This window comes from Paramisgurnus dabryanus, chromosome 9 (genome assembly GCF_030506205.2).
Source record: "Paramisgurnus dabryanus chromosome 9, PD_genome_1.1, whole genome shotgun sequence".
Lineage (NCBI taxonomy): Eukaryota > Metazoa > Chordata > Actinopteri > Cypriniformes > Cobitidae > Paramisgurnus > Paramisgurnus dabryanus.
Window position 1 is genome coordinate 2,277,005 of NC_133345.1, and position 24,431 is coordinate 2,301,435.

General features: G+C 37.8%; 5 non-coding genes and 1 pseudogene across 5 annotated transcripts; all 6 read right to left on the reverse strand.

Moving 5' to 3' along the window:
* Positions 1 to 324: 324 nt before the first annotated feature.
* LOC135764323 (U1 spliceosomal RNA) lies at positions 325 to 489 on the reverse strand. Its single transcript, XR_010539877.1, has one exon. It is a non-coding gene; the product is annotated as a U1 spliceosomal RNA (small nuclear RNA).
* A 785-nt stretch (positions 490 to 1,274) lies between these two features.
* Positions 1,275 to 1,448, reverse strand: LOC135764551 (U2 spliceosomal RNA; annotated as a pseudogene).
* An 11,193-nt stretch (positions 1,449 to 12,641) lies between these two features.
* On the reverse strand, positions 12,642 to 12,806 carry LOC135764324 (U1 spliceosomal RNA). Its single transcript, XR_010539878.1, has one exon. It is a non-coding gene; the product is annotated as a U1 spliceosomal RNA (small nuclear RNA).
* Positions 12,807 to 13,591: 785 nt separating this feature from the next.
* LOC135764522 (U2 spliceosomal RNA) lies at positions 13,592 to 13,782 on the reverse strand. The gene has a single exon (XR_010540069.1). It is a non-coding gene; the product is annotated as a U2 spliceosomal RNA (small nuclear RNA).
* A 5,684-nt stretch (positions 13,783 to 19,466) lies between these two features.
* LOC135764325 (U1 spliceosomal RNA) lies at positions 19,467 to 19,631 on the reverse strand. The gene has a single exon (XR_010539879.1). It is a non-coding gene; the product is annotated as a U1 spliceosomal RNA (small nuclear RNA).
* Positions 19,632 to 20,416: 785 nt separating this feature from the next.
* On the reverse strand, positions 20,417 to 20,607 carry LOC135764464 (U2 spliceosomal RNA). Its single transcript, XR_010540011.1, has one exon. It is a non-coding gene; the product is annotated as a U2 spliceosomal RNA (small nuclear RNA).
* Between the last annotated feature and the right edge of the window lie 3,824 nt (positions 20,608 to 24,431).

Consider the following 24,431-nt stretch of genomic DNA (forward strand, 5'->3'; position numbering starts at 1 on the left):
TGATTGCCATTCCCGAGAACCTCTTATATTGGAAGTAAAAGAATCATCTAAGCATTATTTTGTGCTCTTAGACATGTAGCCGTTTGATTGTGGTTCTATTTAATGGCTAGTCTATTCGTTTGGAATGGTCAAACGGCTATTAGATTTTCACTGACAGCCCAAATTAAGCCTTGTTTTAGCCTAGACACTTATTCGCTGTCTATTAAAAGTTATGTAGTCGTTGAATAGCCGCTTTTTTGATGACTAATGTATTCTTGGGCCGTGGTTAGACGTCTCTTGGATTTTACGTAAAACGACAAGCGAATCTATTTTTAACACAAAGGTCAGGGGAGAGCGCGAACGCAGTCCCCCACTATCAGAAATTTTGCAGTCGAGATTCCCACATTTGGGGAATTCGCAAAGGGTCAGCCCAACCGGAGTGCAATGGCTGAGCCTCGCCCTGGGTGAACCACCTTCATGATCATGGTGTCTCCCCTGCCAGGTAAGTATGAGCGACACCCTTTGAGGCCAGACGGCCGCATCTTCCTGTGACCGATCACATCGACGGCGCCCCCGGAGGCCGTCCGACTAACATTTCATTTACTGTGTGTGACCAGGTGGAAAGCGCACGAAGCCACGTCTGAGACCAAACATTCTTCGAGATCTACCCTGTTTTTATTCCGTTTCCAGCCCGGTTGAACCGTGTAGAGTGAAATATGTGAAACAATTTAAATCAAATGGATTTAAATTGCGCATTCAAATATATGGTTTCGTTATTACAAAGTAACTTTACGTGGAATAGAAACAAAAAAAAATGTACAGAGCAATCAAGAAACAACGAAAGCATAGCAATTTTAGAACGTGGATAAATAAAAACACAGGGCTCAATGACTTACCCGTTGTCGTTGTGAGTTAAACAAGTACAGCTATGCTTCCAGGTCTGTCGACGTTGCTGTGGTTTTTCGACAGCTGTAGTATGAAGGGTAGTGAAAAAAGTTTTCAGGTGTTTTTAACATTCCAATCGGTCTCGTTCGCTTTTGTTGCGCCTTCAGCTGTGTCGAGGATGTTTAATTCGTCCTCGTATCACCTCCGCAAACTTGTAAAGAAATTAATTAAATACATTACAAAAACATTTCTTTATCAGCGTGTTCATTTCCACGCAAGCTTTTCGTTAAACCAATAAAGCCAACGAAATCACAGCAATTTTAAAACACACGGATTAGAAAAAACACCGTCATTCACGCACAAAAGAAGCAAATTCTTTTTTTTATACTTGACTTATTTATCCCCGAGATGGGGAGCGCACCATTCATGGAAACACTGCAATACCATGTTGATGCATGGAGTGGAAGGAGCAAGCTCCGCTTCCATTTCCGAAGGTCAAAAATCCATTTAACATATAGTCCCCGGATAGGAGACGTATCAGACATTAAACTGATAAGAACAGATTTTTTCTTTCGAAAATTTTTTATTGTCATCACATCTTTTTTCAAAAACAAACATGGCTTTGAAGAAACACTCACATTCACAGTCACAGTTATTTATATCAATAAAATATCTTTAAAACGTCAGACAATAAATAACATTTAAGACTTTTTTAAAGAGATGGGACTATTAAAATCTTTTCTGGGTGTTAAAAGGGTAAAAAGCCAATGAGTTTAAGAATAAAACAATGCATGAAATAAAGTTTTTAACAATTGTAAAACAACAACCTAAAATTTTTTTTTTTTTTTTTTTTTTAAAAGTCCTTTATTGTCCAGGGCCGGGGTGAGCCCTTACCAACGTGGCCATCACCCCACTCTACAGAACAAACTTTTTCTATTTTTTTCTTGGTGCCCAGCGGAGATCCCCACCCTCCGGCCCGCTGTTCCCGTAGCCGGTGGTGGTCTGGGTGCATCTACGGGCAGCCAGGCACGGTGGCAAGCTGGGACCTCCCTGTGTGGCCCCGGCCCCTTCGTCCGAATGATTATGTCCGGTGCCCCTGCAACACCGTTCTGACCATCCGCTCGCGTGCGTGGAGGGGCACCGTAACACGTTTCCCCACCAGCAGGTTCCTGGTGGTCCAGATGGTGTCCTTAATGGCATTTAGGGTGAGCCAGAGCGAGGTGAACTCTTGTGCTGACAACACCCTCAGGCCCCGACCCACCCCCAGGACTGCGAGCTTGTAGTCCATCTGGACCCCACCTGCTGGCAGGCACGGGAAAAACAGGGGACCGGTTCTGGCCCACAGGTCCCTCGCATTACCGCACTCCCAGAGCAGATGTCGAACAGTCTCCGGTAGATTACACCCAGTCTGTGGACAGACTGGGTTCTTGGCCATACCCCGGGAGTGCATTACCGCCCTGACTGGGAGGATCTCATGGGCCACCAACCACGCCAAATCTTTGTGTCTGTTCTGAAGAGCGGGGTGGGCAGTGTTCCTCCATACTTGTTTGGCCTCCTCTAAAGTGAGGCCTGGAACTGGGCTCACTGACTCCCGGTCCTGTACAAGAGAGACAAGAGATTTGTGATTTGTTAAAATATTTACATCTTGAGTCTCTAAAATGTATTTCTTTAAAAATGTCTTGATAAAACTGTACTGTTGGGGCAAATTAAAAGATACTGGAGTTTTTAAATCAACTGGTAAAACTTTTAAGAATCTCAGGTAGGACCCCATCCAATATCTGACCATAGCTGTCGTCTTGTTCTCGTTGGATGGGGTCACTGCATAACTAATGTGCAGGGCAGTAAATCGGCTTGTTAAAAACAGTCGTGGGTCTGGGAGGCCTATCCCACCATTTTCTGGTCTTTTCTTTACGACCTCTCTCTTTAGACGTTCCCATTTGGACCCCCACAGGAAATAAAATACGGCCCTCTCCAGGTCTGTAAAAAATTGTTTAGTAGGACTAAAAACAGAACATACAAGTAAAAGCAATGGTAAAATTACAGCTTTAAAAATCAGCACTTTTCCATGTAATGTCAACTGTCTTTGTCCCCAAAACCCCAGTCTTTTCCTAACTTTCCCTAACAAGTCAGTCCAGTTTCCCCGTCCACCACCCTCCTTGTCAAATTTAACTCCTAAAATTTTAAGGTCTGTTTCTTTAAAATCCACATCCAGTCCTCCTGTGTCAATGTTCCCCCACGGCCCGAAGAGCAGGGCCTCAGACTTACTTCTGTTAAGTTTAGCGCCTGAGGCCCGACCGTACCAGTCAGTCAAGTCCATTGCTCTTCGTAAAGATAAAACATCAGTTGTTAAAAGGGTTACGTCATCCATATATAAAACACAGGTCGCTGTCAGTCCACCAGTCCCAGGCACGTCTAGTCCTTTAATCCATTTATCCCTTCTCAAGATCTGTGCCAGTGGTTCCATACATGCCACATACAGGAGGGGAGATAAAGGACACCCCTGACGGACGCCGCTGCATATATTTACAGCTTGGGAAAGATGCCCGTTAACTAGAATTCTGCTGACTAAGCCGTTGTACAGCAATCCCACCCAAGCTATGAATCTCCCTGGGAAACCCATTTTTTCCAGTACATGAAACAGGTACTTGTGCGAGACCCGGTCGAATGCTTTTTCAAAATCTAAATTTAGGACTGCTAGCCGAATGTTTCTGTCTCTCGCAAAACAGATGGCATCTCTAATCAGCACTAGACTGTCCGTGATCTTTCTCCCAGGCACAGCACATGCTTGATCCGGGTGGATTATGTCCTCTAAAACAGTAGACATTCGTGTTGCTAAAATTTTACTAAAAAGTTTAATGTCAAAATTTAAAAGTGTGATTGGTCGCCACGTCTTAAGGTCAGTCTTGTCTCCTTTCTTATGTAAAAGTGAAACTATCCCTATTCTGAAGCTGTCAGGAAGTTTGTCTAGAGTCTCAAATTCCTTAAAAACAGTCAATAAATCATGTGCTAAAATATCCCAAAACGTCACATAAAACTCCAGGGGGAGTCCATCCATTCCTGGGGACTTCCCTCGTTTAAAACCTTTAAGAGCAGTATGTAATTCTAAAATGGTTAAATCTTGAGATAAAAACACATTTTCACAACTTACCTTTTTTTCCACAAACTCTAAAACTTCCTTTATTGTCTCGTTTTCTACTTCTTTATTGCAATATAAACTTTCATAGAATTCTGTCACTCCATTTAAAATTTCTTTTGTTGTATGCACTTCCCTCCCATCTGTTTTAAGTGATGTTATTGCTTTAGCCTTTGTAACAATCTTCTTAAAAAAATATCTGGTGCATTTTTCCCCTTCCTCAATATCTCTTTCTCTACTTCTTAAAAATACTCCTTTGCTTTGAGTTTCACTTAAGGCTGACATTTCCTCTTTAACATCTTTAATTTCTTGACTAAAATCCAATCCTTCATTTAAAAGATTAAAATACCTCTGCAGTCTTTTTTGCAGCCCCATCATGCGTCTTTTCTCCCTGTCTTTTTTCATCTTTCCTATTTTTCTAAAAAATTGCCTTGTCCTGTGTTTTACCATCTCCCACCATTGTGCACGTGAATCATAAAAGTCTTGGAGGGTCTGCCATTGGCTAAACTGCTCCCTGTATTGTCTAGCTACCTCGTCATCCTCGAGAAGGGAACAGTTCAGCTTCCACAGCCCTCCCCCTACCGTCACACCAGTGGGCAGTGAAAGGGTGCAAGACAGCATCATGTGATCAGAAAAGAAAAGGGGGGTCAATGTAGCATCGGTTGGCGGGCAGTCTCTTGTAAAAACATAGTCGATTCGAGAGGCTTTAGTGCCATCACCACTGAACCAGGTGAAGCCCTCCTCTCTCTGATGCATTAGTTTAAAACAGTCGACTAACTTAAAATCTCTCACTAAACCCTGCAATAAAACCGATGTTTTATCTACCTTAAAATCTTCCCCTACCCTCTTCCTATCCTTTTGGCTTAAAACACAATTAAAATCCCCTGCCACCACCAGGGGAGCCCTACCTAGCATGTGAGGCTGCAAAACCTCTAAAAGTTCATGCCTTTCATTTTTATCTGTAAAACCATACACGTTGAGAATCTTAAAATCCCTGTCTAAAAAAGTCAGATTTGTTAAAATGGCCCGTCCGTCCCTCACCACCGTGCTGCCCTTCACCAAGATATTAGAATTATTTATTAAAATTGCAACACCATCTGATTTATTAAAATTTGATCCGCTCCACAGTGAGGGTCCTGGGGTCCATAGTTCCTCCCACCTTCTATAATTAGTTAAAAAGGGCAGAGAACACTCTTGCAATAAAAACACATCTGACTTAAAAGACTTTAAAAGGGATAAAACACTCTGTGCTCGGATGTTAGTCCTCACACTTCTCACATTGATTGTAGAGACAGTGAGGGCCATGAGCAGTAAGGTTTTAAAAAGCATGAACTTTAAAAGAGAAACATTATCCAAATAAAACTACAGGTAATTTAAAATCATAAAATTTCTTGGGAAACTTGCTCTTCCTTTATCCCCACGGTATTGGAGACAGGAGAGCAGACAATTTGTTCCAGAGGAACCACAGAGACACTCTCTTGTGGCTCCTTGGGCGATGATGTTCTTAGCCTAATTTGAAGAAAAGAGACCTCATTGGGGGATTCTTGGGGCCACACACGATCCAGATCTTCCAAAGAGGAACTATTTGGTTGCTGTGTGGCCCGAAGCTTTTTCTCCTCTGTCTTGGACAAAGGAGATCCCGCAGGCCTTTTCTGCACTTGAGCACTTGGGAGTGAACAATCGGTTTTACTCCCACTAGAATCAGTACTCACCTCAGGCACAGTGATCATGCTGGAAACTGTTTCATCACTTTCATTGTCTTTCTCTTCCTCCCCAAGTTCCTTTAAAACATTTGACTCCGCCCCTGGGGCCACCCCACATCCTCCATCTTGCCCAATCCCTGAAGCTGGCTGGGATTTTGAATTTCCCGCCAAAACCTCAGGGACCGCCTCCTCCTCCCTTTGTTCTTGTGTTTGTTGGCCATGTGGGGCGGCCATCTTGGGTGCCTTAAGCTTGTTGGCAAAGCTTTTTGGGCAATCTCTGTAGAGATGGTTTGAATCTCCACAAAGATTGCACCTCCTGCCATTGGTACATTCTTCAAAAGTATGACCAGTTTCTCTGCACTTCCCACATATTAATTCCTGGCATGCTTCAGCGAGATGCCCCATACTTCCACACTTCCTACACAGTTTGGGCATCCCCTGATAGTGAATGTAGCCCCTGTTTTCTCCCAGCACAATCATTGAAGGCAGATGTCTCAGGCCTAGGTAGCCCCCAGCGTCCTCCCATTGTTTGATGGGAATTCGCCAGGAGCAGTTCCAAATGCCATCCTCATCAAGCACTTTGATAGGCGGGCCACGAACAGTGCAAAATCTACCCAGCCAAACACAAATGTCTTCTCCAGTCACTGTTTCATTAAACATCCTGACAATCACAGTTTTAAGTGTGTTATCAGAAAGCCTTTCCACAGTAAACATAGAAAACTGGGCCTTTACAACCTCAAATCTTTGCCAGAAATCAATAAGCAATGAAGCACTATTAAAACTCAAATCAAAGCCTTTGTTAAAAGGCAACGTCATCAAACAATTAATATCTGTAGCTTTGAAGTTGAGGGCTTTTTGGACAAACTTCCTGGAGAAGTCAAGACGTGACATCCCCAGGAGCTTACCCTCAACTTCTTTAAATATAAACCGCACGCTGTGGTGCCTCCGCACGCCGGCACGAGCAGCCGACATGTTGGAGGCACCAACAGCTTAAAATATACTAAAACACACTAAAACCAATAAACAATTAAAAAATTCAAACTTACCTTAAAACGATCGTTGCACAAATACAGAGTCTTCTTTAAAACCTGAAAAATAAATAAGTAAAAGCAAAAGCAAGCGAAAAAAGCAAGCAAAAGCAATATATACCTCTTCACAGATATGTGGTTTAAGCTATAGGTAAGCAAAAACCCAGAAACCTGCAATGAGGCGATCACTCCCCCTTGTGGCCAGACACTTGATCTTAGCCAAAAGGCCGAGAAGCGATACCGGAATAGACGCAGCCAAAGGGGGAGCCGGCGAAGGCGCTGGCTTTTGGGGTGGAGGCTAGCGGGCATTTAACTCTATACGTTCTCATTGTATAACCCAGAGGTAGAACGTTGAGCTAGCAAATCAGAAGTTCATGTTTTAATGCAGGATCTGATCCACGCTCATGAGAGAGAGAGAGAGAGAGAGAGAGATAGAGAGAATTTAGAATTTTCAAAAAACCTTTATTACAAATTAAAACATTTTCATAACCTCAAATCAGAAAAAACAAAGAAAAAAATATATATAGTAACGGAAATAACAAAAAAATAAGCCAACATAGGAGCAAAGAACAAATCATCTTCAATAACCAGACACAGAGCTCCTCCATAATACCAAATCAATTCAAAAGAAAGAAGATCATTCATTGCTTTAAAGTATCTAAAACCAATAAGGATTCTAGATTTAACTTATTTTAAAAACTGCTAATGTATCATGGCTTCCGGGTCTGTCAACGTTGCTGTGGTTTTTCGACAGCTGTAATATGAAGGGTAGAGTGAAAAAAAATATTTAAGTGTTTTGAACATCCCAATTTGTTCGTTTACTTAGTATTTTCTTAATGTTTTCGAGTTAAAAAATAATTCTTAAATCGAGATACATTTACTTAATAAGCAAAGTGGCTTAGAATTTAAGTCTTGTTTACTGAAATAAATTCTAAAATGTAATAGGTTAAGGCTTAAAACAAGTAAAAATATCTGCCAGTGGGGTAAGAAAAATAAACCTAAATTGAGTTTATTATTGAATTAAGTTGAAACTAGAATTAAGTTTATTTTTCTTACCCCGCTGGCAGATATTTTTTATTTGTTTTAAATATAAACCTGTTGATTTTTATAATTTATTTCAATTATTTTACAAAGTATGCGATCTGATTTTTTTAATCGCGGTGTTTCTTTTATTCCTCGTTTCTTTTCCGTGCATTTGCTTTATTTATTTATTTTTGCTTGTTGCATTTAAATGCACATTTGATTTGTTGCCACATTATTATGTGTTAATGTATTTTTTAACATGTTTATCAACAAAAAGTGCGTTATTATAATTAATTATATAGCTGTGAAATATATACAAGAATTCCCAGCAAAAACAAAACGTTTTTATAACAATTTTCTATTACAATACATAATATCTTAAGCCACTTTGCTTACCAAGTAAATGTATCTCCATTTAAGCATTGTCAGATATTCACTAGAAAACAAGACAAAAACAGTAAGTAAGATATTAATTTACTTTTTTCTTTCAAACATAAATTTACAGACGGCTGGAAATTTTTAATAAAATAACTAGCCATACCTATTCGGGTCTGCTCCCGTTTGCTGTGATGACGGGGGACTTAGTCCAAAGCACATTTTGAGGAATACTTACACATTTTACTTCTTATTTCTTTGAAATTAATTATGCATACACTATGGATTAAAAATGTCCCGACTGCGAACCTGATAAAACCCAGGTAAAAAGCAAATACAAATAAACCATTTTGATTTAGCAAAAGTTTACAAATAAATGCACTCCTTGCACACAACAAGCACGTCTAGTTACCATTCATATTTTGCGTGATTTAAGTTTCGTCGCATACATTTTGGAAGGCACACGATAAAAACAAAATAAGGCTTTTAATGTATGCCGACCTCATTCTCCGTTGAGGGCTTATCAATCATAATAAACGCTGTTAACTCTTCTCATTGAATGGTCTAAATCCAATGCTGGTAAAGAAATCAAATGTGCATTTAAACGCAACAAGCAAGCCGTAAAGCAATGGATGCAGGCAAACAAACGAGGAATAGCACATACACCACGATTAGATCATCGGGTCGCATACTTTGGAATTAATAAGAAATAATTATTCAGTCTAAAGAAATAAGAAGTAAAATGTCTAAGTATTTCTCCAAATGTGCACACTCATTACAATAAACGGGAGCAGACACGAATAGTTATGTATGTCTCGTTATTTTATTTAAAATTGATAAGCTGTCTAACATATGATATATTTTGATAATACGAAATGCTAAAAAAATAATATAACACCAATCGACAATATCTGTTATTGTTATTTTTACAAGTAAATTCATGTGTAGGAGAAAACAAAGCAGCTGTCAGTCCATACTATATTGAGTGGCCATCGTAGTGGTGCAACCTGAACGATGTTTTCCCTACTTCCGGTCAAAGCCGCCATTTTGTGAAATAGGCATATAGGTGACGCTGGAGCACGCGGCCATTGTCTCTGTTCAACAAAACAAGTATATATATACACATACGCATATTTTTCCTCAATCAATCACCGAATACAAGGTGCAATTCGATGCCAACTGACCCTTCTCTCTGGTTTCATGTTTGTAAGGAAAATTAAGGGGGAAATTACGATAGCATTTCAGCCAAACATTCATTCGTGCCACGCTGCTTTTCTTTGAACGAAAAAAAACCCTCTGCTCCCCCTACACAATTTCTTCTCCTGTTATTTTATGCTTAAAACAAGCAAATAAATCTGACTACAGGGTAAGAAAAAATTCGTGAACTTTTCCCATAAACATTTAATTCAAGAAAAATTGTCCCACCCCACTGGCCATTTTTTATCCACAATACACATTCGATGTCTGCAGGCACCATTGTCTTTGTTCAACGCAAACAATTCTGTTGCGTTTTTCTTTGAACGAAGTGCTCCGCCTAGATAATTTGACCCATATTCACATGGGTTTGTTTCTCGTTTTTTTTTCTTTGAGAACAATCTATATAGCGCCTTCCACAATCGTTTTGGTGTTAGCTTTACGTAAAATAGAAACACAGAAAAGTACTGAGCGATGGAGAGACCACGAACGCGGAACGTATTATGGACCACGGACTGGCAAACAAACTGGCAACCACGCACTAAAGAAGCAAACTCTGATTTTAAACTCACCTTATTTGTCCCCGGAAAGCGCCAGAGTCGATGCACGGAGTGGACGGAACAAGCCTCGCTTCCATAGCCGAAGGTCAAAAATCCATTTAAACGTGTAGTCCCCGGTGTCCACTCGATCTTACCCAAAAAGCCGAGAAGCGATACCGCAATGGCATCCGGAGAAGGCGCTGGCTGTCGGGATGGAGGTTAGCGGGTCAGAGGTCCGGCACTGAAGGTCTGCGTTCATTATTCACCGTGTGCATTTCACTCTATATCCACTTTCTAATGTATAGCACTTGATAAGGATTAACAGTTTAAAAACAGAAATGCAAGACATCAGAAAATACATTTATTTTTTACTTTCATAACATGAGAGGTGTCATACAATAACAAATATGAGCTTTAAAATCACATTCCTAAGTTAAAAATATACATAAAAATAGATATATGGATCATTACACAAATCACTACTCAAAGGACCTATGTTAAATAACTGCTTCAATATTAATTAACAATAACATTTGGCCAAGGCAGTCCTTGTAAATAGACATATAAATAGACAAATAAAATCATGACATATATGCCGTAGAGCCTGAGATAGAGAAAAATAATAAGGAATTCTGCTTTTACTACCATCTCAGAAATATTGCCAGAATTAGAGGTTTTGTCTCAAGACAGGACTTAGAGAAACTTGTTCATGCTTTCATCACCAGCAGGGCCGATTATTGCAATGGTCAATGGATTTAAAAAGTACTGTTTCTTGTTTAAAAACCACTTCATGGCTACAATACATGACAGATATGCTAATCGAATATGAAACCGATTACTCGGATCAATAGGATCAGGTCATTTAGAAAAAACAAGGGTTCACTCAAAACAAGGTGCCTCAGCATTCAGTTATTATCAGCTTTCAGAAGAGATCAGATGTGCTTCAACAGTAGACACTTTTAAATCTAGATTAAAAACACATCAGTTTAACTTTGCATTTACTGAATGATTTAAAACAGTACGAATAAAACAGTACAAAAGAATAAAACAGTATGAACCTTACCTGTTATAAAGGGAATGAAGCTTACGGTATGGTGCTTACCTGCAGAAATAAATAAAGTACAATAAGAACACACAGAACTTCAATTTTCAAAATTATTTTAACATTAAATGATGATTATTTTACTGGTTTACCTGTTTGTGATTACCACAGGATCCCGTCACCTGGCTGCGGTCTTCATTTGGTGAACGGTTCTTCACTCATAATTGACCTATACAAGAAATAGAGAAGAATAATAAGCAATTCTGCTTTTACATGTAGATGTGTGCCCCAAGAACACAGACACACCGGCTCCAAAAAGTTTAAACAGTACACATTTCTGTTATTTTAATGTGGCAAATGTGTCAGCTTTAAAAGAAGCATACATTACCTTTTAAAGAGGAAATACCTTTTGCATGAAATACCTTTACTCCCAGCATAAGCAAGCAATTTTCAAAATGCTTTTAAAAGTAAATAGTGATTATTTTACTTGTTTACCTGTTTGTGATTACCATGGAATCCTGTCACCATCATTTTTAAGCTTGTAAAGCAAATAATGAAATATTGACTTAGTAGGAAAAAATATTTTGGAAGTATCGTGATAAATGATGAAGAAAATATTTTGCAAAGTGATGGTTAGCACACGGTTGATGGTACCTATTAAATTCCATCATATTTTTTTATTCCTACTATGGAAGTCAATGGTGACTATCTGCTGTGGGTTTACCATCATTCCTCAAAATACCTTCTTTTGTGTTACTCAGAAAAAAACTAATCCTCGTGTTGTTGTAAGCCTGTATGCATGAGTAAATGATGACAGAATTATCATCATAAATTGAAATATCCCTTTAAACTGTATTTCCCCCCTTAAACCTAAACTTATTTTCCTACAGCAAGTCATTTAGGTAATCAAGAAAATACTTTACCCGTTGTCTTTGTGAGTTAAACAAATACAGCTACGCTTCCAGGTCTGTCGACGTTGCTGTGGTTTTTCGACAGCTGTAGTATGAAGGGTAGCGAATGAATGAATACATTGCAAAAAATCATTTCTTACTTGTTATTTCGAACTGTTTTAACTATACAAATATCTAGAAAGTCTTAAAATAAGATGCATTTTTTGATGAGCAAAATGCCCTAAGAAAATAAACCTAGCCTTTAGGGAGAAAAAACTCAGAATTTGGGCTTAAAACAAGCAAATAAATCTGCCAAAGGGGTAAGAAACAAATCTAGATATAAACACTTAATTCAAGAAAAATTGTCGTAGCCCATTGGCAGATTTGTTGGCTTGTTTAATGTACATGCATGTACAATATTTCAATTTGTCTTGTATTTATTAGCATTTTGTATTGCCCAACGCTGTCTAGGTTGTTTAACTGTTGTCATTTTCTTATAAAAGCCTTTATAATTTATTAGTTTGGATGATTGCCATTCCCGAGAACCTCTTATATTGGAAGTAAAAGAATCATCTAAGCATTATTTTGTGCTCTTAGACATGTAGCCGTTTGATTGTGGTTCTATTTAATGGCTAGTCTATTCGTTTGGAATGGTCAAACGGCTATTAGATTTTCACTGACAGCCCAAATTAAGCCTTGTTTTAGCCTAGACACTTATTCGCTGTCTATTAAAAGTTATGTAGTCGTTGAATAGCCGCTTTTTTGATGACTAATGTATTCTTGGGCCGTGGTTAGACGTCTCTTGGATTTTACGTAAAACGACAAGCGAATCTATTTTTAACACAAAGGTCAGGGGAGAGCGCGAACGCAGTCCCCCACTATCAGAAATTTTGCAGTCGAGATTCCCACATTTGGGGAATTCGCAAAGGGTCAGCCCAACCGGAGTGCAATGGCTGAGCCTCGCCCTGGGTGAACCACCTTCATGATCATGGTGTCTCCCCTGCCAGGTAAGTATGAGCGACACCCTTTGAGGCCAGACGGCCGCATCTTCCTGTGACCGATCACATCGACGGCGCCCCCGGAGGCCGGCCGACTAACATTTCATTTACTGTGTGTGACCAGGTGGAAAGCGCACGAAGCCACGTCTGAGACCAAACATTCTTCGAGATCTACCCTGTTTTTATTCCGTTTCCAGCCCGGTTGAACCGTGTAGAGTGAAATATGTGAAACAATTTAAATCAAATGGATTTAAATTGCGCATTCAAATATATGGTTTCGTTATTACAAAGTAACTTTACGTGGAATAGAAACAAAAAAAAATGTACAGAGCAATCAAGAAACAACGAAAGCATAGCAATTTTAGAACGTGGATAAATAAAAACACAGGGCTCAATGACTTACCCGTTGTCGTTGTGAGTTAAACAAGTACAGCTATGCTTCCAGGTCTGTCGACGTTGCTGTGGTTTTTCGACAGCTGTAGTATGAAGGGTAGTGAAAAAAGTTTTCAGGTGTTTTTAACATTCCAATCGGTCTCGTTCGCTTTTGTTGCGCCTTCAGCTGTGTCGAGGATGTTTAATTCGTCCTCGTATCACCTCCGCAAACTTGTAAAGAAATTAATTAAATACATTACAAAAACATTTCTTTATCAGCGTGTTCATTTCCACGCAAGCTTTTCGTTAAACCAATAAAGCCAACGAAATCACAGCAATTTTAAAACACACGGATTAGAAAAAACACCGTCATTCACGCACAAAAGAAGCAAATTCTTTTTTTTATACTTGACTTATTTATCCCCGAGATGGGGAGCGCACCATTCATGGAAACACTGCAATACCATGTTGATGCATGAAGTGGAAGGAGCAAGCTCCGCTTCCATTTCCGAAGGTCAAAAATCCATTTAACATATAGTCCCCGGATAGGAGACGTATCAGACATTAAACTGATAAGAACAGATACTACACTTGATCTTAGCCAAAAGGCCGAGAAGCGATACCGGAATAGACGCAGCCAAAGGGGGAGCCGGCGAAGGCGCTGGCTTTTGGGGTGGAGGCTAGCGGGCATTTAACTCTATACGTTCTCATTGTATAACCCAGAGGTAGAACGTTGAGCTAGCAAATCAGAAGTTCATGTTTTAATGCAGGATCTGATCCACGCTCATGAGAGAGAGAGAGAGAGAGAGAGAGAGAGAGAGAGATAGAGAGAATTTAGAATTTTCAAAAAACCTTTATTACAAATTAAAACATTTTCATAACCTCAAATCAGAAAAAACAAAGAAAAAAATATATATAGTAACGGAAATAACAAAAAAATAAGCCAACATAGGAGCAAAGAACAAATCATCTTCAATAACCAGACACAGAGCTCCTCCATAATACCAAATCAATTCAAAAGAAAGAAGATCATTCATTGCTTTAAAGTATCTAAAACCAATAAGGATTCTAGATTTAACTTATTTTAAAAACTGCTAATGTATCATGGCTTCCGGGTCTGTCAACGTTGCTGTGGTTTTTCGACAGCTGTAATATGAAGGGTAGAGTGAAAAAAAATATTTAAGTGTTTTGAACATCCCAATTTGTTCGTTTACTTAGTATTTTCTTAATGTTTTCGAGTTAAAAAATAATTCTTAAATCGAGATACATTTACTTAATAAGCAAAGTGGCTTAGAATTTAAGTCTTGTTTACTGAAATAAATTCTAAAATGTAATAGGTTAAGGCTTAAAACAAGTAAAAATATCTGCCAGTGGGGTAAGAAAAATAAACCTAAATTGAGTTTATTATTGAATTAAGTTGAAACTAGAATTAAGTTTATTTTTCTTACCCCGCTGGCAGATATTTTTTATTTGTTTTAAATATAAACCTGTTGATTTTTATAATTTATTTCAATTATTTTACAAAGTATGCGATCTGATTTTTTTAATCGCGGTGTTTCTTTTATTCCTCGTTTCTTTTCCGTGCATTTGCTTTATTTATTTATTTTTGCTTGTTGCATTTAAATGCACATTTGATTTGTTGCCACATTATTATGTGTTAATGTATTTTTTAACATGTTTATCAACAAAAAGTGCGTTATTATAATTAATTATATAGCTGTGAAATATATACAAGAATTCCCAGCAAAAACAAAACGTTTTTATAACAATTTTCTATTACAATACATAATATCTTAAGCCACTTTGCTTACCAAGTAAATGTATCTCCATTTAAGCATTGTCAGATATTCACTAGAAAACAAGACAAAAACAGTAAGTAAGATATTAATTTACTTTTTTCTTTCAAACATAAATTTACAGACGGCTGGAAATTTTTAATAAAATAACTAGCCATACCTATTCGGGTCTGCTCCCGTTTGCTGTGATGACGGGGGACTTAGTCCAAAGCACATTTTGAGGAATACTTACACATTTTACTTCTTATTTCTTTGAAATTAATTATGCATACACTATGGATTAAAAATGTCCCGACTGCGAACCTGATAAAACCCAGGTAAAAAGCAAATACAAATAAACCATTTTGATTTAGCAAAAGTTTACAAATAAATGCACTCCTTGCACACAACAAGCACGTCTAGTTACCATTCATATTTTGCGTGATTTAAGTTCCGTCGCATACATTTTGGAAGGCACACGATAAAAACAAAATAAGGCTTTTAATGTATGCCGACCTCATTCTCCGTTGAGGGCTTATCAATCATAATAAACGCGGTTAACTCTTCTCATTGAATGGTCTAAATCCAATGCTGGTAAAGAAATCAAATGTGCATTTAAACGCAACAAGCAAGCCGTAAAGCAATGGATGCAGGCAAACAAACGAGGAATAGCACATACACCACGATTAGATCATCGGGTCGCATACTTTGGAATTAATAAGAAATAATTATTCAGTCTAAAGAAATAAGAAGTAAAATGTCTAAGTATTTCTCCAAATGTGCACACTCATTACAATAAACGGGAGCAGACACGAATAGTTATGTATGTCTCGTTATTTTATTTAAAATTGATAAGCTGTCTAACATATGATATATTTTGATAATACGAAATGCTAAAAAAATAATATAACACCAATCGACAATATCTGTTATTGTTATTTTTACAAGTAAATTCATGTGTAGGAGAAAACAAAGCAGCTGTCAGTCCATACTATATTGAGTGGCCATCGTAGTGGTGCAACCTGAACGATGTTTTCCCTACTTCCGGTCAAAGCCGCCATTTTGTGAAATAGGCATATAGGTGACGCTGGAGCACGCGGCCATTGTCTCTGTTCAACAAAACAAGTATATATATACACATACGCATATTTTTCCTCAATCAATCACCGAATACAAGGTGCAATTCGATGCCAACTGACCCTTCTCTCTGGTTTCATGTTTGTAAGGAAAATTAAGGGGGAAATTACGATAGCATTTCAGCCAAACATTCATTCGTGCCACGCTGCTTTTCTTTGAACGAAAAAAAACCCTCTGCTCCCCCTACACAATTTCTTCTCCTGTTATTTTATGCTTAAAACAAGCAAATAAATCTGACTACAGGGTAAGAAAAAATTCGTGAACTTTTCCCATAAACACTTAATTCAAGAAAAATTGTCCCACCCCACTGGCCATTTTTTATCCACAATACACATTCGATGTCTGCAGGCACCATTGTCTTTGTTCAACGCAAACAATTCTGTTGCGTTTTTCTTTGAACGAAGTGCTCCGCCTAGATAATTTGACCCATATTCACATGGGTTTGTTTCTCGTTTTTTTTTCTTTGAGAACAATCTATATAGCGCCTTCCACAATCGTTTTGGTGTTAGCTTTACGTAAAATAGAAACACAGAAAAGTACTGAGCGATGGAGAGACCACGAACGCGGAACGTATTATGGACCACGGACTGGCAAACAAACTGGCAACCACGCACTAAAGAAGCAAACTCTGATTTTAAACTCACCTTATTTGTCCCCGGAAAGCGCCAGAGTCGATGCACGGAGTGGACGGAACAAGCCTCGCTTCCATAGCCGAAGGTCAAAAATCCATTTAAACGTGTAGTCCCCGGTGTCCACTCGATCTTACCCAAAAAGCCGAGAAGCGATACCGCAATGGCATCCGGAGAAGGCGCTGGCTGTCGGGATGGAGGTTAGCGGGTCAGAGGTCCGGCACTGAAGGTCTGCGTTCATTATTCACCGTGTGCATTTCACTCTATATCCACTTTCTAATGTATAGCACTTGATAAGGATTAACAGTTTAAAAACAGAAATGCAAGACATCAGAAAATACATTTATTTTTTACTTTCATAACATGAGAGGTGTCATACAATAACAAATATGAGCTTTAAAATCACATTCCTAAGTTAAAAATATACATAAAAATAGATATATGGATCATTACACAAATCACTACTCAAAGGACCTATGTTAAATAACTGCTTCAATATTAATTAACAATAACATTTGGCCAAGGCAGTCCTTGTAAATAGACATATAAATAGACAAATAAAATCATGACATATATGCCGTAGAGCCTGAGATAGAGAAAAATAATAAGGAATTCTGCTTTTACTACCATCTCAGAAATATTGCCAGAATTAGAGGTTTTGTCTCAAGACAGGACTTAGAGAAACTTGTTCATGCTTTCATCACCAGCAGGGCCGATTATTGCAATGGTCAATGGATTTAAAAAGTACTGTTTCTTGTTTAAAAACCACTTCATGGCTACAATACATGACAGATATGCTAATCGAATATGAAACCGATTACTCGGATCAATAGGATCAGGTCATTTAGAAAAAACAAGGGTTCACTCAAAACAAGGTGCCTCAGCATTCAGTTATTATCAGCTTTCAGAAGAGATCAGATGTGCTTCAACAGTAGACACTTTTAAATATAGATTAAAAACACATCAGTTTAACTTTGCATTTACTGAATGATTTAAAACAGTACGAATAAAACAGTACAAAAGAATAAAACAGTATGAACCTTACCTGTTATAAAGGGAATGAAGCTTACGGTATGGTGCTTACCTGCAGAAATAAATAAAGTACAATAAGAACACACAGAACTTCAATTTTCAAAATTATTTTAACATTAAATGATGATTATTTTACTGGTTTACCTGTTTGTGATTACCACAGGATCCCGTCACCTGGCTGCGGTCTTCATTTGGTGAACGGTTCTTCACTCATAATTGACCTATACAAGAAATAGAGAAGAATAATAAGCAATTCTGCTTTTACATGTAGATGTGTGCCCCAAGAACACAGACACACCGGCTCCAAAAAGTTTAAACAGTACACATTTCTGTTATTTTAATGTGGCAAATGTGTCAGCTTTAAAAGAAGCATACATTACCTTTTAAAGAGGAAATACCTTTTGCATGAAATACCTTTACTCCCAGCATAAGCAAGCAATTTTCAAAATGCTTTTAAAAGTAAATAGTGATTATTTTACTTGTTTACCTGTTTGTGATTACCATGGAATCCTGTCACCATCATTTTTAAGCTTGTAAAGCAAATAATGAAATATTGACTTAGTAGGAAAAAATATTTTGGAAGTATCGTGATAAATGATGAAGAAAATATTTTGCAAAGTGATGGTTAGCACACGGTTGATGGTACCTATTAAATTCCATCATATTTTTTTATTCCTACTATGGAAGTCAATGGTGACTATCTGCTGTGGGTTTACCATCATTCCTCAAAATACCTTCTTTTGTGTTACTCAGAAAAAAACTAATCCTCGTGTTGTTGTAAGCCTGTATGCATGAGTAAATGATGACAGAATTATCATCATAAATTGAAATATCCCTTTAAACTGTATTTCCCCCCTTAAACCTAAACTTATTTTCCTACAGCAAGTCATTTAGGTAATCAAGAAAATACTTTACCCGTTGTCTTTGTGAGTTAAACAAATACAGCTACGCTTCCAGGTCTGTCGACGTTGCTGTGGTTTTTCGACAGCTGTAGTATGAAGGGTAGCGAATGAATGAATACATTGCAAAAAATCATTTCTTACTTGTTATTTCGAACTGTTTTAACTATACAAATATCTAGAAAGTCTTAAAATAAGATGCATTTTTTGATGAGCAAAATGCCCTAAGAAAATAAACCTAGCCTTTAGGGAGAAAAAACTCAGAATTTGGGCTTAAAACAAGCAAATAAATCTGCCAAAGGGGTAAGAAACAAATCTAGATATAAACACTTAATTCAAGAAAAATTGTCGTAGCCCATTGGCAGATTTGTTGGCTTGTTTAATGTACATGCATGTACAATATTTCAATTTGTCTTGTATTTATTAGCATTTTGTATTGCCCAACGCTGTCTAGGTTGTTTAACTGTTGTCATTTTCTTATAAAAGCCTTTATAATTTATTAGTTTGGATGATTGCCATTCCCGAGAACCTCTTATATTGGAAGTAAAAGAATCATCTAAGCATTATTTTGTGCTCTTAGACATGTAGCCGTTTGATTGTGGTTCTATTTAATGGCTAGTCTATTCGTTTGGAATGGTCAAACGGCTATTAGATTTTCACTGACAGCCCAAATTAAGCCTTGTTTTAGCCTAGACACTTATTCGCTGTCTATTAAAAGTTATGTAGTCGTTGAATAGCCGCTTTTTTGATGACTAATGTATTCTTGGGCCGTGGTTAGACGTCTCTTGGATTTTACGTAAAACGACAAGCGAATCTATTTTTAACACAAAGGTCAGGGGAGAGCGCGAACGCAGTCCCCCACTATCAGAAATTTTGCAGTCGAGATTCCCACATTTGGGGAATTCGCAAAGGGTCAGCCCAACCGGAGTGCAATGGCTGAGCCTCGCCCTGGGTGAACCACCTTCATGATCATGGTGTCTCCCCTGCCAGGTAAGTATGAGCGACACCCTTTGAGGCCAGACGGCCGCATCTTCCTGTGACCGATCACATCGACGGCGCCCCCGGAGGCCGTCCGACTAACATTTCATTTACTGTGTGTGACCAGGTGGAAAGCGCACGAAGCCACGTCTGAGACCAAACATTCTTCGAGATCTACCCTGTTTTTATTCCGTTTCCAGCCCGGTTGAACCGTGTAGAGTGAAATATGTGAAACAATTTAAATCAAATGGATTTAAATTGCGCATTCAAATATATGGTTTCGTTATTACAAAGTAACTTTACGTGGAATAGAAACAAAAAAAAATGTACAGAGCAATCAAGAAACAACGAAAGCATAGCAATTTTAGAACGTGGATAAATAAAAACACAGGGCTCAATGACTTACCCGTTGTCGTTGTGAGTTAAACAAGTACAGCTATGCTTCCAGGTCTGTCGACGTTGCTGTGGTTTTTCGACAGCTGTAGTATGAAGGGTAGTGAAAAAAGTTTTCAGGTGTTTTTAACATTCCAATCGGTCTCGTTCGCTTTTGTTGCGCCTTCAGCTGTGTCGAGGATGTTTAATTCGTCCTCGTATCACCTCCGCAAACTTGTAAAGAAATTAATTAAATACATTACAAAAACATTTCTTTATCAGCGTGTTCATTTCCACGCAAGCTTTTCGTTAAACCAATAAAGCCAACGAAATCACAGCAATTTTAAAACACACGGATTAGAAAAAACACCGTCATTCACGCACAAAAGAAGCAAATTCTTTTTTTTATACTTGACTTATTTATCCCCGAGATGGGGAGCGCACCATTCATGGAAACACTGCAATACCATGTTGATGCATGGAGTGGAAGGAGCAAGCTCCGCTTCCATTTCCGAAGGTCAAAAATCCATTTAACATATAGTCCCCGGATAGGAGACGTATCAGACATTAAACTGATAAGAACAGATACTACACTTGATCTTAGCCAAAAGGCCGAGAAGCGATACCGGAATAGACGCAGCCAAAGGGGAGCCGGCGAAGGCGCTGGCTTTTGGGGTGGAGGCTAGCGGGCATTTAACTCTATACGTTCTCATTGTATAACCCAGAGGTAGAACATTGAGCTAGCAAATCAGAAGTTCATGTTTTAATGCAGGATCTGATCCACGCTCATGAGAGAGAGAGAGAGAGAGAGAGAGATAGAGAGAATTTAGAATTTTCAAAAAACCTTTATTACAAATTAAAACATTTTCATAACCTCAAATCAGAAAAAACAAAGAAAAAAATATATATAGTAACGGAAATAACAAAAAAATAAGCCAACATAGGAGCAAAGAACAAATCATCTTCAATAACCAGACACAGAGCTCCTCCATAATACCAAATCAATTCAAAAGAAAGAAGATCATTCATTGCTTTAAAGTATCTAAAACCAATAAGGATTCTAGATTTAACTTATTTTAAAAACTGCTAATGTATCATGGCTTCCGGGTCTGTCAACGTTGCTGTGGTTTTTCGACAGCTGTAATATGAAGGGTAGAGTGAAAAAAAATATTTAAGTGTTTTGAACATCCCAATTTGTTCGTTTACTTAGTATTTTCTTAATGTTTTCGAGTTAAAAAATAATTCTTAAATCGAGATACATTTACTTAATAAGCAAAGTGGCTTAGAATTTAAGTCTTGTTTACTGAAACAAATTCTAAAATGTAATAGGTTAAGGCTTAAAACAAGTAAAAATATCTGCCAGTGGGGTAAGAAAAATAAACCTAAATTGAGTTTATTATTGAATTAAGTTGAAACTAGAATTAAGTTTATTTTTCTTACCCCGCTGGCAGATATTTTTTATTTGTTTTAAATATAAACCTGTTGATTTTTATAATTTATTTCAATTATTTTACAAAGTATGCGATCTGATTTTTTTAATCGCGGTGTTTCTTTTATTCCTCGTTTCTTTTCCGTGCATTTGCTTTATTTATTTATTTTTGCTTGTTGCATTTAAATGCACATTTGATTTGTTGCCACATTATTATGTGTTAATGTATTTTTTAACATGTTTATCAACAAAAAGTGCGTTATTATAATTAATTATATAGCTGTGAAATATATACAAGAATTCCCAGCAAAAACAAAACGTTTTTATAACAATTTTCTATTACAATACATAATATCTTAAGCCACTTTGCTTACCAAGTAAATGTATCTCCATTTAAGCATTGTCAGATATTCACTAGAAAACAAGACAAAAACAGTAAGTAAGATATTAATTTACTTTTTTCTTTCAAACATAAATTTACAGACGGCTGGAAATTTTTAATAAAATAACTAGCCATACCTATTCGGGTCTGCTCCCGTTTGCTGTGATGACGGGGGACTTAGTCCAAAGCACATTTTGAGGAATACTTACACATTTTACTTCTTATTTCTTTGAAATTAATTATGCATACACTATGGATTAAAAATGTCCCGACTGCGAACCTGATAAAACCCAGGTAAAAAGCAAATACAAATAAACCATTTTGATTTAGCAAAAGTTTACAAATAAATGCACTCCTTGCACACAACAAGCACGTCTAGTTACCATTCATATTTTGCGTGATTTAAGTTTCGTCGCATACATTTTGGAAGGCACACGATAAAAACAAAATAAGGCTTTTAATGTATGCCGACCTCATTCTCCGTTGAGGGCTTATCAATCATAATAAACGCGGTTAACTCTTCTCATTGAATGGTCTAAATCCAATGCTGGTAAAGAAATCAAATGTGCATTTAAACGCAACAAGCAAGCCGTAAAGCAATGGATGCAGGCAAACAAACGAGGAATAGCACATACACCACGATTAGATCATCGGGTCGCATACTTTGGAATTAATAAGAAATAATTATTCAGTCTAAAGAAATAAGAAGTAAAATGTCTAAGTATTTCTCCAAATGTGCACACTCATTACAATAAACGGGAGCAGACACGAATAGTTATGTATGTCTCGTTATTTTATTTAAAATTGATAAGCTGTCTAACATATGATATATTTTGATAATACGAAATGCTAAAAAAATAATATAACACCAATCGACAATATCTGTTATTGTTATTTTTACAAGTAAATTCATGTGTAGGAGAAAACAAAGCAGCTGTCAGTCCATACTATATTGAGTGGCCATCGTAGTGGTGCAACCTGAACGATGTTTTCCCTACTTCCGGTCAAAGCCGCCATTTTGTGAAATAGGCATATAGGTGACGCTGGAGCACGCGGCCATTGTCTCTGTTCAACAAAACAAGTATATATATACACATACGCATATTTTTCCTCAATCAATCACCGAATACAAGGTGCAATTCGATGCCAACTGACCCTTCTCTCTGGTTTCATGTTTGTAAGGAAAATTAAGGGGGAAATTACGATAGCATTTCAGCCAAACATTCATTCGTGCCACGCTGCTTTTCTTTGAACGAAAAAAAACCCTCTGCTCCCCCTACACAATTTCTTCTCCTGTTATTTTATGCTTAAAACAAGCAAATAAATCTGACTACAGGGTAAGAAAAAATTCGTGAACTTTTCCCATAAACACTTAATTCAAGAAAAATTGTCCCACCCCACTGGCCATTTTTTATCCACAATACACATTCGATGTCTGCAGGCACCATTGTCTTTGTTCAACGCAAACAATTCTGTTGCGTTTTTCTTTGAACGAAGTGCTCCGCCTAGATAATTTGACCCATATTCACATGGGTTTGTTTCTCGTTTTTTTTTCTTTGAGAACAATCTATATAGCGCCTTCCACAATCGTTTTGGTGTTAGCTTTACGTAAAATAGAAACACAGAAAAGTACTGAGCGATGGAGAGACCACGAACGCGGAACGTATTATGGACCACGGACTGGCAAACAAACTGGCAACCACGCACTAAAGAAGCAAACTCTGATTTTAAACTCACCTTATTTGTCCCCGGAAAGCGCCAGAGTCGATGCACGGAGTGGACGGAACAAGCCTCGCTTCCATAGCCGAAGGTCAAAAATCCATTTAAACGTGTAGTCCCCGGTGTCCACTCGATCTTACCCAAAAAGCCGAGAAGCGATACCGCAATGGCATCCGGAGAAGGCGCTGGCTGTCGGGATGGAGGTTAGCGGGTCAGAGGTCCGGCACTGAAGGTCTGCGTTCATTATTCACCGTGTGCATTTCACTCTATATCCACTTTCTAATGTATAGCACTTGATAAGGATTAACAGTTTAAAAACAGAAATGCAAGACATCAGAAAATACATTTATTTTTTACTTTCATAACATGAGAGGTGTCATACAATAACAAATATGAGCTTTAAAATCACATTCCTAAGTTAAAAATATACATAAAAATAGATATATGGATCATTACACAAATCACTACTCAAAGGACCTATGTTAAATAACTGCTTCAATATTAATTAACAATAACATTTGGCCAAGGCAGTCCTTGTAAATAGACATATAAATAGACAAATAAAATCATGACATATATGCCGTAGAGCCTGAGATAGAGAAAAATAATAAGGAATTCTGCTTTTACTACCATCTCAGAAATATTGCCAGAATTAGAGGTTTTGTCTCAAGACAGGACTTAGAGAAACTTGTTCATGCTTTCATCACCAGCAGGGCCGATTATTGCAATGGTCAATGGATTTAAAAAGTACTGTTTCTTGTTTAAAAACCACTTCATGGCTACAATACATGACAGATATGCTAATCGAATATGAAACCGATTACTCGGATCAATAGGATCAGGTCATTTAGAAAAAACAAGGGTTCACTCAAAACAAGGTGCCTCAGCATTCAGTTATTATCAGCTTTCAGAAGAGAT